This window comes from Rhinolophus hipposideros, assembly GCF_964194185.1.
Source record: "Rhinolophus hipposideros genome assembly, chromosome: 12".
Classification (NCBI taxonomy): Eukaryota; Metazoa; Chordata; class Mammalia; order Chiroptera; family Rhinolophidae; genus Rhinolophus; species Rhinolophus hipposideros.
The window spans coordinates 6,379,650-6,396,193 of NC_138058.1; the positions used below are offsets into that span (position 1 = coordinate 6,379,650).

General features: G+C 40.8%; 1 protein-coding gene across 2 annotated transcripts in view; it reads right to left on the bottom strand.

Moving 5' to 3' along the window:
- Positions 1–16,104, bottom strand: part of GPR45 (G protein-coupled receptor 45) — a 90,760-nt gene extending 74,656 nt beyond the window's left edge. The window contains exon 1 of one of the 2 annotated variants that reach the window (XM_081068665.1): positions 15,980–16,104. The gene's annotated coding sequence lies outside the window, so the exon portion shown is untranslated. Of the gene's footprint in view, positions 1–15,511; positions 15,672–15,979 lie in introns of those variants that run through there. The other variant, XM_081068664.1, reaches the window with a different exon arrangement.
- Between the last annotated feature and the right edge of the window lie 440 nt (positions 16,105–16,544).

The window sequence follows — 16,544 nt, forward strand, 5'->3', positions numbered from 1 at the left end:
AAACTCAACAAGATAAAAGAGTCCAATAAAATAAAATCATAAATAAAAGAGAAGTTATAAACTACACCACAGAAACACACACAAAAAAATCATTAAAAGATACTACAAATAATTATATGCCAACAAATGCAACAACCTAGAATAAATGGATAAATTTGTAGAAGTATAGAAACTTCCAAGACTAAACCAGGTAGAAATACAAAATTTAAACTGACTATTGCTAGCAATGAAATTTGAGGCAGTAATCAAAAAACTCCCCCAAAATAAAAATCCAGGGCCAGACGACCTGACAGCTGAATTCCACTAAACATTCAAAGTAGAATTACTACTTATCCTTCTTAAACTATTTCAAAAAATTGAAGAGGAAGGAATGCTTCCAGTTTCATTCTACAAAGCAAGCATTACTCTGATACCAAAACCAGACAAAAACCTTACAAAAAAAAAAAAATACGCGTGCGGGCGGCATGTGAGGTCTGACAAGTTCATACACATGTTCCAACAATGTCGCTAACTATTTTTTGATGTCAGAGGGATTATTCATTATAAATTTGTACCAACGAGACAGTTAACCAAGTTTACAATTTGGAAGTGCTGAAAAGGCTGCATGAAAAAGTTAGACGACCTGAACTTTTCTTCACCAAAAAAAACCCCACCTTCCTTACTCACCTGATCTGGCCCCCCAGCGACTTCTTTCTTTACTCAAAGATAAAGAAAATATTGAAAAAAAAAATATTGAAAGGAAGACATTTTGATGACATTCAGGACATCAAGCGTAATATGACGACGGCTCTGATGGCCATTCCAGAAAAAGAGTTCCAAAATTGCTTTGAAGGGTGGACTAGGTGCTGGCGTTGGTGCATAGCTTCCCAAGGGGAACACTTCAAAGGTAAATTAGTAGTGATATTCAGCAATGAGGTATGTAGCACTTTTTCTAGGATCAGTTCGTGAACTTAATTGTCTGATGTCATTCATATATATACACATATATATGCCAATATCCTTGATGGACATAGATACAAATATTCTTAAGAAAATATTAGCAAACTGGATTCCACAATACAATAAAAGGATTATACACCATGACCAAGTAGGATTCACCCCAGGGATGCAAGGATGGTTCAACATTCATAAATAAATCAACGTAACATCACATAACAAAATAAAAGACACAAACCATATGATCATCTCAATAGATCAAGAAAAAGCATTTAACAAAATTCAATATCCTTTTATAATAAAAACACTCAACTAAGTGGGTATAGAAGGAACATATCTCAACAGAATAAAGACTATATGTAACAAACACACAGTAAACTAGTGAAAAGCTGAAAACTTTTCCTCTAAGATTAGGAACACACATGGATGCCCACTATCACTATTTCTATTCAACACAGTATTGGAAGTCTTCGCCACAGCGATCAGACAAGAAATAGAAATAAAAGACATCCAAATTGGAAAGAAAAAAGTAAAATTCTCATTATTTGCAGATGACATGATACTATATAGAAAATCCTAAAGATTCCACACACACACACACACACACACACACACACAAAAATCATTAGAGCTAATAAATGAATTCAGCAAAGCTTCAGGGTACAGAATCAATACAAAGAAATATGTGCATTTCTGTACACCAATAACAAATGATCAGAAGGAGATATTAAGAAAACAATCCCATTTACAATTGCATCAAAAAGCATAAAATACTTAGGAATAATTTTCACCAAAGAGGTTAAAGACATGTACTCCGAAAACTATGAATGACATTGAAGAAAAATTGAAGAAGCTTCAAATAAATGTAAGGATATACCTTGCCCATTCATTAGAAGGATTAATATTGTTAAAATATCCTTACTACCTAAAGCAATTTACAGATTCAATGCAATCCCTAGCAAAACACCAATGGCATTCTTTTCATAATTACAGCAACTAATCCTAAAATTTATAGGAAATCACTAAAGACCCCAAATAGCAAAGAAATCTTGAGAAAGAAGATAGTGGGAGCTATCACACTTCTTAATACCAAACTATACTATACTATAAAGCTACTACAATAATCAAAACAGTATGACACTGGCATAAAAACAGATATATATATATATATATATATATATATATATATATATATATATATATATATATATAAGAAACAAATATATTAGGTTGGTGCAAAAGTAATTGAGGTTTTTGCAATTATTTTTAACCTTTTAAACCAAAATTTATTTTGCACCAACCTAATATAAATAAATGGAATAGAATAGAGAGCCCAGAAATAATTCATCGTTTATGTGGTCAATTAATCTATGAAAAAGGAGGTAAGGATATACAATGGGCTAAATATAGTCTCTTTAATAAGTGGTATTGGGAAAACTGGACAGATACATGCAAAAAAATAAAATCGGACCACTTTCTTACACCATATACAACAATAAACTCACAATGGATTAAAGACTTAAATGTAAGATCTGAAACCATAAAACTCTTAGAAGAAAACATAGGCAGTAAACTCTTTGACATCATTCTTAGCGATATCTTTTTGGATATATCTCCTCAGGGAAGGGAAACAAAGGTAAAAATAAACAAATGGGACTACAACACAATTTAAAACTTTTTGCACAGTGAAAGAAATTATCAACTAAATGAAAAGACCACCCACTGAATGGGAGAAGGTATTCGCAAATGATACATCTGATAAGGGGTTAATATCCAAAATACATAAGGAACTCATACAACTTAACACCAAAAAAACAAAGAACCAATTAAAACATTGGCAGAGGAACTGAATAGACATTTTTTCCACAGAGGACACACAGATGGCCAATGGACATCACCTTCAACATCACTAGTCATGAGGGAAAGGCATTTTAAAACCAGCCGGAGATGTCACCTCACACCAGTCAGAATGGCTATCTTCAATAAATCAACAAATAACAAGTGCTGGAGGGGATGTGAAGAAAAGAGAACCCTCACTGTTCTCTGTTAGCATTGTTGGTGGGATTGTAAACTGGTGCTGCCACTATGGAAAATAACACAGAGGTTCCTCAAAAAATTAAAAATAGAGCGGCCATATGATCTTGCAATTCTACTTCTGGGTATTTATGTGAAGAAAACAAAAATGCTAATTTGAAAAGATATATGAACCCTTATGTTCACTGCAGCATTGTTTATAGTAGCCACCTAGTAGCAACCTAGGTGTCCGTCAATAAATGAATGGCTAGGGCGGCTGGATGGCTCAGTTGGTTAGAGTGCGAGCTCTTAAGAACAGGGTTACCGGTTCAATTCCCACATAGACCAGTGAGCTGCGCCCTCCACAACTAAATTAAAGACAATGAGCTGCCGCTGAGCTGCCAGGGCAGCCGGATGGCTCAGGTGGTTGGAGTGCAAACTCTCAACAACAAGGTTGCCAGTTCAATTCCTGCATGGGATGGTGGGCTGTGCCCCCTGCAACTAAGATTGAAATCGGCTACTGGACTTGGAGCTGAGCTGCGCCGTCTACAACTAGATTGAAGGACAACGACTTGGAGCTGATGGGCCCTAGAAAAACACACTGATCCCCAATAAAGAAAAAAAAATTTAATAGATGAATGGCTAAAGAAGATGTCATAACTGTATCTCTATATATATCTATCTAAAAGAGAGATAGAGAGAGACAGAGAGAGAGAGAGAGAGAGAGAAAGAGAAATGTACACACACCTATCCACATTTTAAGAAAGGAAAAAACTATTAATTGTAATGCTCAATATATATCCGTAACAAAAGATGAATACAAGTCACATTTGACTTCTGCAATTACAAGAGGTGCTCAGAGTGGTTACCATCAGCGTCCAGACACTTCTGATTACGGCGAACTACTGCTTAAGCATAGATAACATCTCTTAAAATGTGTATGCATTTTTTTGGCATCCCCAGTATGTATGTGCGTACATGTGTGTGTATTAAATTCAGCAATAAAAAAAGAATGAAATCTTGCCATTGGCAACAACACAGATGGACCCAGGGGGTCTTATGCTAAATGAAATAAGTCAGACAGACAAAGATAAATACAATATGATCTCATGTATACATGGAATCTAAAATAAGCCAAAACAAATGATTAAACAAACAAACAAACAAAACCAGAAACAGACCCACAGACATAGAGAAGATGATGGTTGCCAAAGGGGTGGGGTATGAGGTGATAGGAATAAAAATTTAAAAAGTGATAAAAGAAGGCACGGCTGGGTTACCCGACTAAACTTCTATATACATTATATACACACACATATATACATATACATATATTAAAAAAACAAATGTAATGTGTGAGTCTTATTTGTATCTTGACTCAAAGAAATCAAATTAAAAAGATGTTGATGAGGCAATTGGGGTCATTTGAATAGTGATTAGAATATTTGGTGACATTTAGATGTTACGTGGTATTTTAAAAAATACTTGGAACAGTTCATGGCACTCAATGAAAGTTAACAATTATAATTTTCAATGTTTTCCACCAAAGTGCCCTGAATAGTAGAACATTTGTGAGGCCTGTGGAAAATACCCCCAATTAGCCTCTATTTGCTTGAAATTTCCTTTACGGATCTATTTCATATCAAATATTTATGCAAGTTTTGCCTTCTAGTCCATGATACAGTGGAATTTGTTTTCATATCTGGCTAATATTTCTTCTGAAAAAACATTTAAGCAAAATGTGTACTCTAGAAAGATGCTTCCTTCCATGTTGCACCCTCGGCACAGGGTGGCACCTTCTGGTGACACACTCCTACTGTTTGAGGCGCAGTGTCAGCAGGCCCTGAGCTGAGGACTCAGAGGTCTAGAAAGTGTTTCTCACTGATGAGTGCTGTGTGGTGTGAGGCAGCCCCCACCATCCCATTCACTAATCCTTCCTAAATTGAGAGTCACAACCCCGGCCACTATTTCTCAATCGGGAGAGTTGGATGTGTGGGATTTGGGCAATGAGCATGGAAATAAAAATCTTGGCTTGGATTTACTGGGCTATGATCATTGATAAAATAGAGCAAAAGAGAGCTATAATCTAATGTACTATATTACTGTAATTAGGGCTTTATGCATAGAGGTCTCTCCTGCCCTCCCTCTAAAATAATGAAAGTTTCACATAAATAGTAGTGATTTGATCCTCCATCATATGGTGTTCAATGACTGGGTAATTATGGTAACAGCATATAGTTAATGGATGCTGAGTTCAGGATGTAAGAGAAAGAGATGGGAAAAGGCACATGTAGGAATAGAACCATAGAATCTTTTGTTTTTCAATTACAATTGATAGTCAATATTATTTTATATTATTTTCAGGTGTATAGCACAATGGTTACACATTTATATAACTTACAAAGTGATACACCCCCCATAAGTCTAGTGCCCACCTGGCATCATACATGGTTATTATAATATTTTATTGACTATATTCCCTATTCTGTACTTTACATCCTCATGACTATTTTGTAACTGCCAATTGGTATTCTTAATCCCAAACGATGGAATCTTAATTGCAGAGTTGGGAGGAATCCTGGCAATTGTGTCCCTTACACCCTCATCTACAAAAGAGGAAACTGAAACTCAGAGGGCTTCAATGACTAGCAAGTGTCAGATGCTTAAACAAAGGTGGAGTCAGAACTGAAATCTAGGTTCTTGTGGGGACAGAGCCCCAGAGAGCAGTTTCCAGGCTCTCGGCCTCACGTGGAAAGGTGCTGGCTCAGGTAGTAAATGGCCATCAACTATAATTGGATGGCCATCAGCTGTGGCTAGTTGGCCGTCAGCTGTAACCAGTGAGCCATTGGCCACTAATATAACTGCTGTGGCTAAGCTAGCAGCAAATGGGGGCTAGCAGGAAGATGGTGGCTGAGCTAGCAAGCACGGATTGCAGTTAGCACGGCGGATTGCAGTTAGCACGGCGGATTGCAGCTAGAACGGCATCAAGGAGAGTCATTGGTCGGTTGGCAGAAAAGCGGACAGCAAGTTGCATGTCATGAGAATCCAGCCTCCAGTGAGACTACAGTGGTATGACTCCCCTACTTATGGCTCCATGGGTGTTCCTTTTTGGCCTAGTCATATCCTGTGTTCTTATATGGGGAGCGGGACCAGAGACCCCCACAGGCCGCCCTGCACGACAGTTATGTTCTCCTGCCTAATACTCTTCACTACTCGCGTGTTGTCTCTGAGAAACAGAATATTCTAGAAAGCTTTCCACATGGCAAGTAAATTGTGTTAACAAATCCTGCAGAGGTAGACAACAATGTGTTTGTGAATTATACTATTGCCTGTCCTTTCATTGCCTGTGAACTCCAAAAGTCATGGCCATTGAATGTCAACGGCAATCAGCAAAAAACATTTTTTTGTTTCATCCATTTTGTTCCTTGATGTAGCAGAGAGGAAAATTTAGCGAGTGCATAAATTAAGATTTTGTTTCACTTACCATGGATAAGGCTAATTGTTTATTTTCACTTAGATTTTATTTCTGTTGTTACACTGAGAGCGTCAGGCAAATGAACATTCTCATAAGAACGTTTATATTTCTTAGTCCTGCACTACATGTAAAAAACTCAGGCAGAGTCGATGCTTTTTGTAATAAAGGCGCCTTGTAATAAAGGCTCCAAAAGAAATAAGCTAAGTCCAGCTTATTATTCCAACCAGGAAACAGACTCCAGCCTGCAGACATGTAACCACATTCAGGTTGACACAAATGTGCACCGTTCCCCTCCCCCTCAATGTGTTGAACATAAACACAATCACAGCCAAAGTCATTCACATGCCCTCCCTCTATGTTCTCCTTCCTGTTCAAAAGGGAGAGGCCAGATGCGACTGGAGGCAAGAAGATAGGCTCATCTCTTCCACTAATCCACAATGACTCTGTCATCTGCTCCTCACTCCCAGAAAAGCCACATCTAGGGGCTGGGGCCGAGGATCTTCCTCCTTGCTTCTCTGTCCAGCAACCACCCAACGAAACCTGCACCCTTGCCACTGTTAGCTGCTAAGCCTAACCTGAATGAGGTGGACGTAGACAACCCTACTGGGCCTATGATGGGAACATGCACCATTCTGGAAAGAGCAATGCCCGTCACTGGTGGTCACAGGTCGTCACTTGGCAGGAAGCAGCAATGCAATTGGAAACATCCCCTAAGAAGTAAGGTCCATGCCATTACATCCACAGAGAGATACAGACACCACTAAGAAGCAAATTTCTCATCAAAGATAATGTTTTTTATGTTCTTTCTCGCTCTGATACCAACTCTTCAGCTTTGAAATGCAGCTGGGTCTCAAATGTCTTGCTTAACAGAATCACTCAATGTCAGATTTCAAAATGGAATTAGGAGGATGTTGAGATGGCAGGGACATAAACATGGGTAGACCCACCTCTGCCTTCTGGTTAGGAGCACCAAAGGACCAGCTCACTGGCACGCAGCCCAGTGAGGGAGGTGGGCGCCATCAGTGGCCCCACCATGACATACCATGGCCATGTGTCTCTAGAGCACTTTCCCATCACAACGAGCTTTCTCAGTCAAAGTTTTATTTGAACATCCCCACAAGTCAACTGCTCAGTGGTGGGGCAGGTACCATTGTGTGCATTGGCTCTGGATGAAACTGAAGCCCAGCGAAGCTGGCACACAGTCAGCAAAGCACAAAGAAGACTAGACTAGTAATGTGAGTTAAACGTACTGCAGGCCTGCTCTGTTCCTGACACTTGACTAACTTACTTACTTAGTTTCCTTGTCTATAAAATGGTGCTAGGATTAAGCGAAATAACATAGGAGAAATGTTTAGCATGCTGCCTGTTGCCCGGGAAGTCTTCAGTTTAAATGTTAGCTGATCCCTACAGTATCCTGACAAGGGTCTATTATAACTTCCACCTTACAAATAAGGAGACTGAGACACAGCAAGGAAAATGACACACTCAATTAACTAGCATGCTAATTGGCCTCATCAGGGCTCAAACACAGACGTGAATGACTCTAAAACATGTACTCTTCTCCCTCAAGAACATGATTATTCCCAAACTCAGGTTGCCTGTTTCTAAGTTCTGTGACTTTCCTAGACCCACTCACCCTGATTTAGAGTCTTCTACAGAAGTGTCGTGACCTACTTTGACTAGCAAACACAAAGCCGTCTGTCTCAGAAAATATACAACAAATTTGTCATCATCCAAATGCCACGTTTCACAAAGATTTTGATGACATCAAGAATGAAGCTCTCAGCAGAGTTCCCAGAGACGAGTGGAGCGTCTGAGGCCAATAATTAACATGAAAGTCAAATGGATGTTCTCATCAGTATTACTACAATTTCAAAAATCCTGACTTTTTTTTTTTTTTACTGTGAAAGGGAATTAGTTGCATAACTTTTTAAAAAATTTTTTTTAAATTTATTGGGGTGACAATGGAAGGAGAACTGACTCTGGGTGGTGAACACACAATGGGATTTATAGATGATGTAATACAGAATTGTACACCTGAAATCTATGTAATTTCACTAACAAAAATCCTGACTTTTGACAAGTTCCATCTCGGTTCTTTTTTTGTAAAAGGTTAAGTGGATACAGAAAAAGATAATTTTAAAAACACCGTATTATTTCTATGCCTTCTTGCATGTAGTAGGTATTCCATAAATGTTTGTAAAATATATGAATAAATTCATTATGAATAAAGGCATCAATTTTCTTCTTGTGCACTGGCTCAAAGAACCAGTTTTACAAGAATTGACTAAAAACTATATCCCCAAGATCGCAAGTGTCCAGTAATGCTTTGCTACAAAGCCCACTGTCTTTACATTTTGGATGCCTGCCCCTGCCCAGAAATGTGGCCAGAGACTCATGGGGTGTGCTAGAACAGCCAGAGCTCACACCAGGTCTTAAGCATTCAACTTGAACTTGAATAGAAGGCTCCCACACTTATGCCAGGATCCATTGCACAGGCAGGGAGCACCCTTTCCTTTGGGAGTTGTGCTCATGATGTGCCATACTGGCCCTGTTCTGATTCCACTTGATGATTCTTCAAAGGAATCAACACGCAAACAAGATGAACAGGCTGACACCTCTGAGCTCTGACACACACTTTGCTGGGAGCGCCATTACTGAGTTCTCAGGTGGAAAGAGAAATGGACTCCTCAGAACACCTGAGTCGGAGCATTGGCCATCTGTGGTCTCCGCGAGGAATGCTTTTTCTCCTTCCTTATCTGCAAAAGTGGCACTGCAACACCTATTATCAAACAGAATCCCTGTGCAGAGAAATGTTGGTGAAAGCAGTTTGTAAACAACAGAGATAAGTTGGCCTATCTCAAAGGCTTGTTACCACTAACAGAGGGGCTGGAGAAATGTTTCATTGTGTGCCACTGGATTGCCTTGGCTTGGAAAGAAAAATAGCTCACGACATAGTCTCAATAGTCAGTAACTTCAGATTACTTTATCCATCTCACTCTCACATAGATTAAGCTAGAGTTGCCCTAAAGTTAGTCATTCGTGTGCCAGCTGCCTTCGCAATTTTTGCCACAGACAACTAAATATCACCTGTGTTGTAATTGAGGATGGAAAAGGGGGCACAGGCTAAATCTGACAAGCTCAGAAAACTGAAAATAATCACATAAGATGGCGTGAACATTAAAAAAATTCATAACTAAGGTGGGCCATAGCAGGAAGTCACATCTTTAGCATAAAGCTTCCTTCATAAACTAAATCTTCACCATAAGTGAGCCTGTCTATTGTCTATTTGCACCTAAAATGACATCCTTGGAATGCCAGTAATCCCTTTTTCTGGACTACAGCAGGAAACCACAGAATCCCTCATTATTATTCTTGTCCCCTGATTACCATCTCTGTGCTGTAAAAAGTGAAGTATTAACTATCCTGTACCCACCTATATAAAAGAAGTACCTGTCTCTCCAATTTACTTTTATCCAATCCCAGAGATTTTCCCCCTTTGCTTTCTCCCATCCCTTAATCTACCACCAATGAATTTCATGTAACTCTCCTCCTTTGATTCTATGTATAAAATATGCTGTAAACTGCCATTTTATGAAGCCTTTTCTCAATCCGTTGAGATTTTGCTTCCCGGTAACTGTCATCAGTTTGGCTCAAATAAACTCTAATAGGCTTTCTCTTAGGCTGGATGTTTTCTCGACGACATAATTTATCCAATATTTCCCCTTATATCAAATTTAAGTTAACTTTATTTCTGTGCGTTTTTTTCTTATTTTAATCGATAAATCACAGGTTTGACACGCTGGCGACATGTGCTTCTATGATGCATGCCACATGTGGGTTTATTAAATCAAAGATCACTGCATCACCTTATTCAGATAGGAGTAAAGAAGCCTGGCAAAACGGGTGTGGGCTGGCACAAGGAATAACTTGGACGTCCCAAAAGCTGCTGAACAAAAGTGCAGTCCTAACATATTTAAAAGCAACATCAAACTACAACCCAGTATCTAACCACATATAGTAGGAATTATTCACATTCCTATCGCACTTTACAATTTTAACAATACATTCATGGTCATTATACTCTCTGGTCCTGGCGACAAACCTGGCAGTAGGTAACTGATACCATCCTTTCACGCAAGGGGCTCAGAGATGTTAGAGGATTTGTACATGATCACATTAGAAAAAAGGGGCAGCATCACTAAAACCTCTAAGTCTTCAGCTCACCTCACTGTACCTCCTCAGGAGGAACAGTATTTTTAAAATGAATGCTTTTGCCTTTTTAGGTAGAACAACTCTCTCAGGCTACCTTTTTATCTATCACTCTTCTACCTACCCATTCATTTATCCATCCATCCATCCATCCACTCAACATTTGACAACTTTCTTTGTGCTTCTTTCTTTGTGCTTGTCACTGGAACTACCTACCAATTTTTCTTCTTATAAAAAGAAAAATACTCATTTTTAACAGAGATGGCAGTAAGAGTAATATTTGCATCAGTTTCTTCTCATCTGAAAATCTACCATAGATTTTCCCTGATGATAGTAAAACATAGTAAATGCTCTCATTCCTCCTGTCAAATGAAATAAAATACTTGGGAGCCTGACAACAAAAGCATCAGAAAAAGACCTGGTTAATAAGAGTCCTCTGCTTCATAAGTACATTAGAAGTACAATAATTATGGTTATGTTGTTGGATTACTTTAGATGAAAAGGGTACACTTACAATTACTTCACATGAGTAATAAGTTCAAATAGTTAGAATTATATCCCTGATAGTGTCTTGGGACTTTCTGGAAGAGCTAATTTAAGCATCTCGGTGTTTTCTAAGGCTGCCATTCAGAGTTGAGATCCACTTGTCATCATGATTGCACTCTGTTTGGGTATTTTAATTCCTCAATTTCAGGGTTGAGGGCAATGAACCAATTATCAATGATGCAGGTGGCCTAACATATTGAGACCCCAAAAAGGAATGTGTTTCAAAGTAGAGAAAAACAAAACTTCAAAAATCATACAGAACAATATGAAACAAAATATGAATCTATTATCAACCAGTATATAAGAGAAAGGAAAAAAAACCTCAAACATGCAGAAATAAAATATTTGAAATAAATATTTTCAATATTTATTGAATAAATAAATAAAAAATAAATAAAAAATAAAACAAAACTGTAACTTCCAATTAAAATTTTTTAAAATGTGCCCAAACAGGACGTACCCCCAGTAAAATTACTTTCACCAAGTTTTCCAGGCACCAATGACTTCTGTATCAATTCATGCCATAGAGCAGGGACTCTCCAACTTTAGTTTGCATCAGAATCACCTAGAAGGCTTCTTAAAAGACTGCTGGTCCCACTGTTTCAGATGCAGATTCAGTAGGTCTGGGGTGGAATTTCTCAATTCCTGGGGATACTGCTGCTGATGGTGATCTGGGGACCCCACTGTGAGAAGCACCAATAATAGACCATCTCTTGTCCTCATCTTACATAACTTCTTAGCTGCATGTGACACTGGGAACCACTCCCTTGACTTTTGAATACCACATTTCTCTTACTTTCCCCGGCCATCTCTCCTTTTCTTCATTTTAATATCCTAATATTCCTCGGGGTTTGAGCTTAGTCTTCTGCCCTTTCCCTGATATCTTACTGAGCAACCTCCTTCACTCTGAAGCCTTTTGTCAACACTTCTACCTGGTAGCTCCCAGGCAGCAGCTCCAGCCTGATAAAATGTGAACCTCAGAAGGGCACCGTTCATTGCCTTGTCCACAGTTGCACCCCAAGGGATCAGAGCATGCCTGGCATATACCATGTTTCCCCAAAAATAAGACCTAGCCAGACAATCAGCTCTGATGCGTCTTTTGAAGCAAAAATTAATATAAGACTCGATCTTATTTTTCTATAAGACCAGGTTCTATATAATATAATATAGTATAAGACCGGGTCTTATATTAATTTTTGCTCCAAAAGATGCATTAGAGCTGATTGTCTGGCTAGGTCATATTTTGGGGGAAACACGGCAGAATGTGCTCGATAAATATTTGTTACAAATTTCTAGTAGATATTTCTACCTAAATGTTACAGCCTAACTGGCACTGAAATTAAGTGTATTTGGAAAGGAATATATCAAAGAAGGATATTATATAAACTAGATTCTTCCCCCATATTTCCAATGGTACCTGTCATCCACCCATTTTGTAAAATCTAAGAAATCTCAGGGTCATCCTTGAATCCTCGCCTGTCAAACACCAAGTTGTGTTGATTTTACCGTCCAAATCTTTCTTAAGTCCATCCATTTCCCCCATTGCCACCTCAGCCTCTCAGCTGGATGCATGGCAGCCTCCCAGCCAGTCTCCCCACCACACAGTAGTCAGCTGAGAAATCAGATCTCATCCTGCCACACCCACCATCGAAGGCTGTCCACAGGTTCTCCTTGACCTTAGAGCAAAGCCCATGGCCTTAGCCTTTCTGTTTGGGTCCCTACTATCTCTCCAGCTGTATTTCACTCTTCTCCACAGCCCTCTACTCCAATTACCTAGAGTTAATTTTATTCCTCGAACCCTCATGCTCTTATTTCTGAGCCATGACTCATGATGGTGCTTCCACCTGAAATACTTTTTTTCTTACTACATGTTTTAGCTAAATACCTTCTACTCATTTTTCAGTTCCCAACTTAAAAATTCACATCCTCCAAGAAACCTTCCCTTGTCCCCTCAAAAAAAACACCCCCCAAGTTTGGGATAGAGCCTGCCTTGAATTCCCCAAACCCTCTGCATCTGCACATGTGGTATTACCCATTTTGTTTAATTATCTGCCTAATTTGCCTCTCCAGGGGAAGGCTCATGTCTACACAGTGCTGGGCCCAGTGCCTGGACTTTGTTATATGTGCTAAAGAAATAGGCCAACCAGATTTGGTGGGGGGGAAATCTGAAAGAAATTATATTTTAAATATTTTAGAAGAAATTATTTTTCTGGTTGACAGCACTCAGAGTGGTGGTTATGTCTAGAAAGGGGCCTGAGGGGACACTCGGGGATGATGGAAATATTGCATATCTTGTTATACAATATTAGAGGATGTTAGATAGGGCTTCAAATTCACCAAGCTATACACTGAAGAGCTGTGAATCTTTTGTATGTAATCATTCCTCAATAAAAAGAAATGCATTATTTTTAAATTACAGTACAATTCATATGGGGATATAAGTATTCATATGGGCTAAAACAATTCATGGGAGATATAACAATAGAATTCGGTAACAACCAAAGCCGTCAAAGTTCCTTAAGATGCTAGATATTTCTCAAGGATCCAGAATTACAAACATGGTGAATAATTCTTTAAGTCTTTGTTCTGAAAATGAGATTGTTTTAGATTGACTCTGCTTTAGTTAAATTTGAAGCCCTGAAAAATCTTGAGGGAAATAAATTATTTCCAAGTCATTCTCTATACATGTACGAGGTGTATTTAAAACTCCCATTTCACAACATAGAGAGGTTTGAGCTCATGATGCAGTTACAGTTCAATGTTTGAGATATCTTAAACTACTGATGACAACTGCTGTGCAGCTAGGTCCACATTACAGTTAATATTACTTTTCTCCTTCTTGAATTGTAGTAATTGGACAAAGGATGACCCATACCATATGGGGGACTCCTTCACTATTAAAAAGGAGTCCTGCAATCCTTTTGGAGGAAGAAATTTTTCCAAGCATGTCAAGAAATGTAGGATTGTCTAGTTGTATTTCTTAGATTAGAACACGCAACACAGAAGTTCAAGTTTCCTTTTTTAACCAGTAGGCACAGGGGCAGAGGGCTTGGGAGCTTGTTTTCTGTACTTTAACTTTTCATAAGGAGAAGGTTCCTGTTCTCTCTCATTCTGGGCTTCCAGTTAGTCCATCCGGCTCTGTTGAACTATGTTCTGACTACTCCCTGGGATAAGGTAAATGGCACTTTTGAAACACAGCAATTAAAACCATCCTCAGGTCAGGTGACAAACACCCTGGGGACACTATATGCACCCAAAATAATGAGCTCTAGAGCCACTAACCACTAACAGGGCACTTACTACATTTCAAAGGACAGTCATTACTTCCAGTCCTCAGGTGATTTTTCTATAAAAGTACATATTTTGCTGCTTTTATTTGTCAAGAAAAGCAGTATTTTAGTCAAAGTTTCATGTTCCTAATGTCTCTATTTGGTACTAGTATTTTAACACTCTAAAATCAAAAGAGAGAAAATTGTAAAACTCCTGATTAGCTAACTTAATGAAGACATTACTGTATCATCATTATCATCATCATCAACATCATCATCATGACCAATTAAGAGAAAATAAATTTAAAAATATATAAAACCCTTTCAGTACCAGGATTAGCCAAACTGAAAGCATCCCAGCCATCTCAGTCTGCTTATGAGCAATGAAGAATCACTGTGCCCCTTTCTCTGATGTGAAAACTGAGGTAACCGACAACCCAACGATGTCCCACAGCAGATATTCTTAATGTGAGGGACTGTCGCTTTTTCAAAGTGTTACCAGTGAAAATGAAATAATCTGATAAAGTTGGCGTGGCACAGGGAAATGAGAGAGGAGGGGAGGTCGGGGGAGCCGGGATGGCCGACGGTCAGTGATGGTGATGGTGGTGACGGTGGTGATGATGGTGACGACGGCCAGCTCCTCTCCCGTTTCTCCATCACTGCCTGTCCTCTCTGCCTCCTCCGTCCCCGCGTGGCCTCTGCCCGGAGAAACAGAGCCGGCAGGATTTGCACCCAAGCCGCACGACCGCGGGCACAAGGCTGCGGCGCCCCGTGAGCCCGCACCCCTGCCCGCGCCCCGCAGCCCCGCGCTCCCAGCGCCCCTCCGCCGCTCGCGCCCACTCGGCAGTGGCCCCTCTCTGCGGTGGACCCTCCGCGCGCCCTGCGCCCACGAGCCTGCACCGCCTCGCCCCCTAGCCCCGCAACTCCTCGCCCGCCGAATCCCCCTTCTGGGCCGTGCGCCACGGGGCGACTCGGAGCTCAGCATCCCCCGCAGGGTGCGCCCCGATCTTCGGGCGGCTGCCCGCCGAGCCCCCCCGCGGCCCGGCCGCCAGTCACTTACGCCTGAGCTGGGCCCCGCCGCCCCGCGGCCCGAAGACAAAAGCTACGCGGCCGCAGCGCCGCTGGCTGCTCCTCCAGCCGCGACTGCCGGAGATCGGGAGGAGGGGGGGCGGGGATGGAGAGACGAGGAGGAGGGAGAGGAGGGGGAGGGGCGTGGGGGAGGGGCTGCTGCGGCGCAGGCCACCCGGCTGCCGAGGCCCAGACCCAACCCACCTCCCCCGGCCCTCCACACTCCAGGGCGCTGTCCTCCCGGGTCCTCAGCCCGAAAACCTTCCCCAAGGGACCAGGGTACCGCCCCTAGGGGGGCGGGGTGAGAGGAAGAGGAAGGGAAGGAGGAAGGGAGACGCGTGTGTGTTCCTCTCTTCTTCCTCATCACGATCCGCTCCGTCCACCCCCGGTCCCCCGAGCAATCTCGGGAAAATGCCAGAGTCTGCCTCACCTGTACAACTCTGGACGCACGCCCACCTACCTCCTTCCCATGCTCGCACACCGCTCCTGACTGTGCAGCCGTTTTAGGAAGAGTGGAACTGCCCCCGGGGAGGTAAAGTGACCAGACTCTGAGCTAGGGATAGGCAAGCGAGGAGGAGAATGCCGGGATCCGGAGTCCTGGAAGAGGGACGCCCACATCTTGCTTGTTTCCTTCCTATCGGGATGGGTCATGGCTGGAGGGTGGGGACGAGCCCATGCCACCCCCCACTTCCCGCGGGCAGTCCGGGTAGGCTTTCCTTTGTGAGGGAAGTAACTCTTCTGCTTGTCTCAGTCCTTTGCATCTTGTTATAGTCACTTGGATTTATTTTTATTTTTAAAACTTTTTTATTATGGAATTTTTTAAAAAGCAGAGAGAATAAATGGTATAATGAACCCACAAGTGCTCAGCTCCAGCTTCAAAGGTTGTCAACAACTTCTTAATTTATTTATTAAATGTATTGAGATAATATTGGTTAAAAACATTATATAAATTGCAGGGATACGTTATAATTTGATGTCTGTGTATCCTATTGCGTGAGCACCATGCAAAGTCTAGTCTCCTTCCA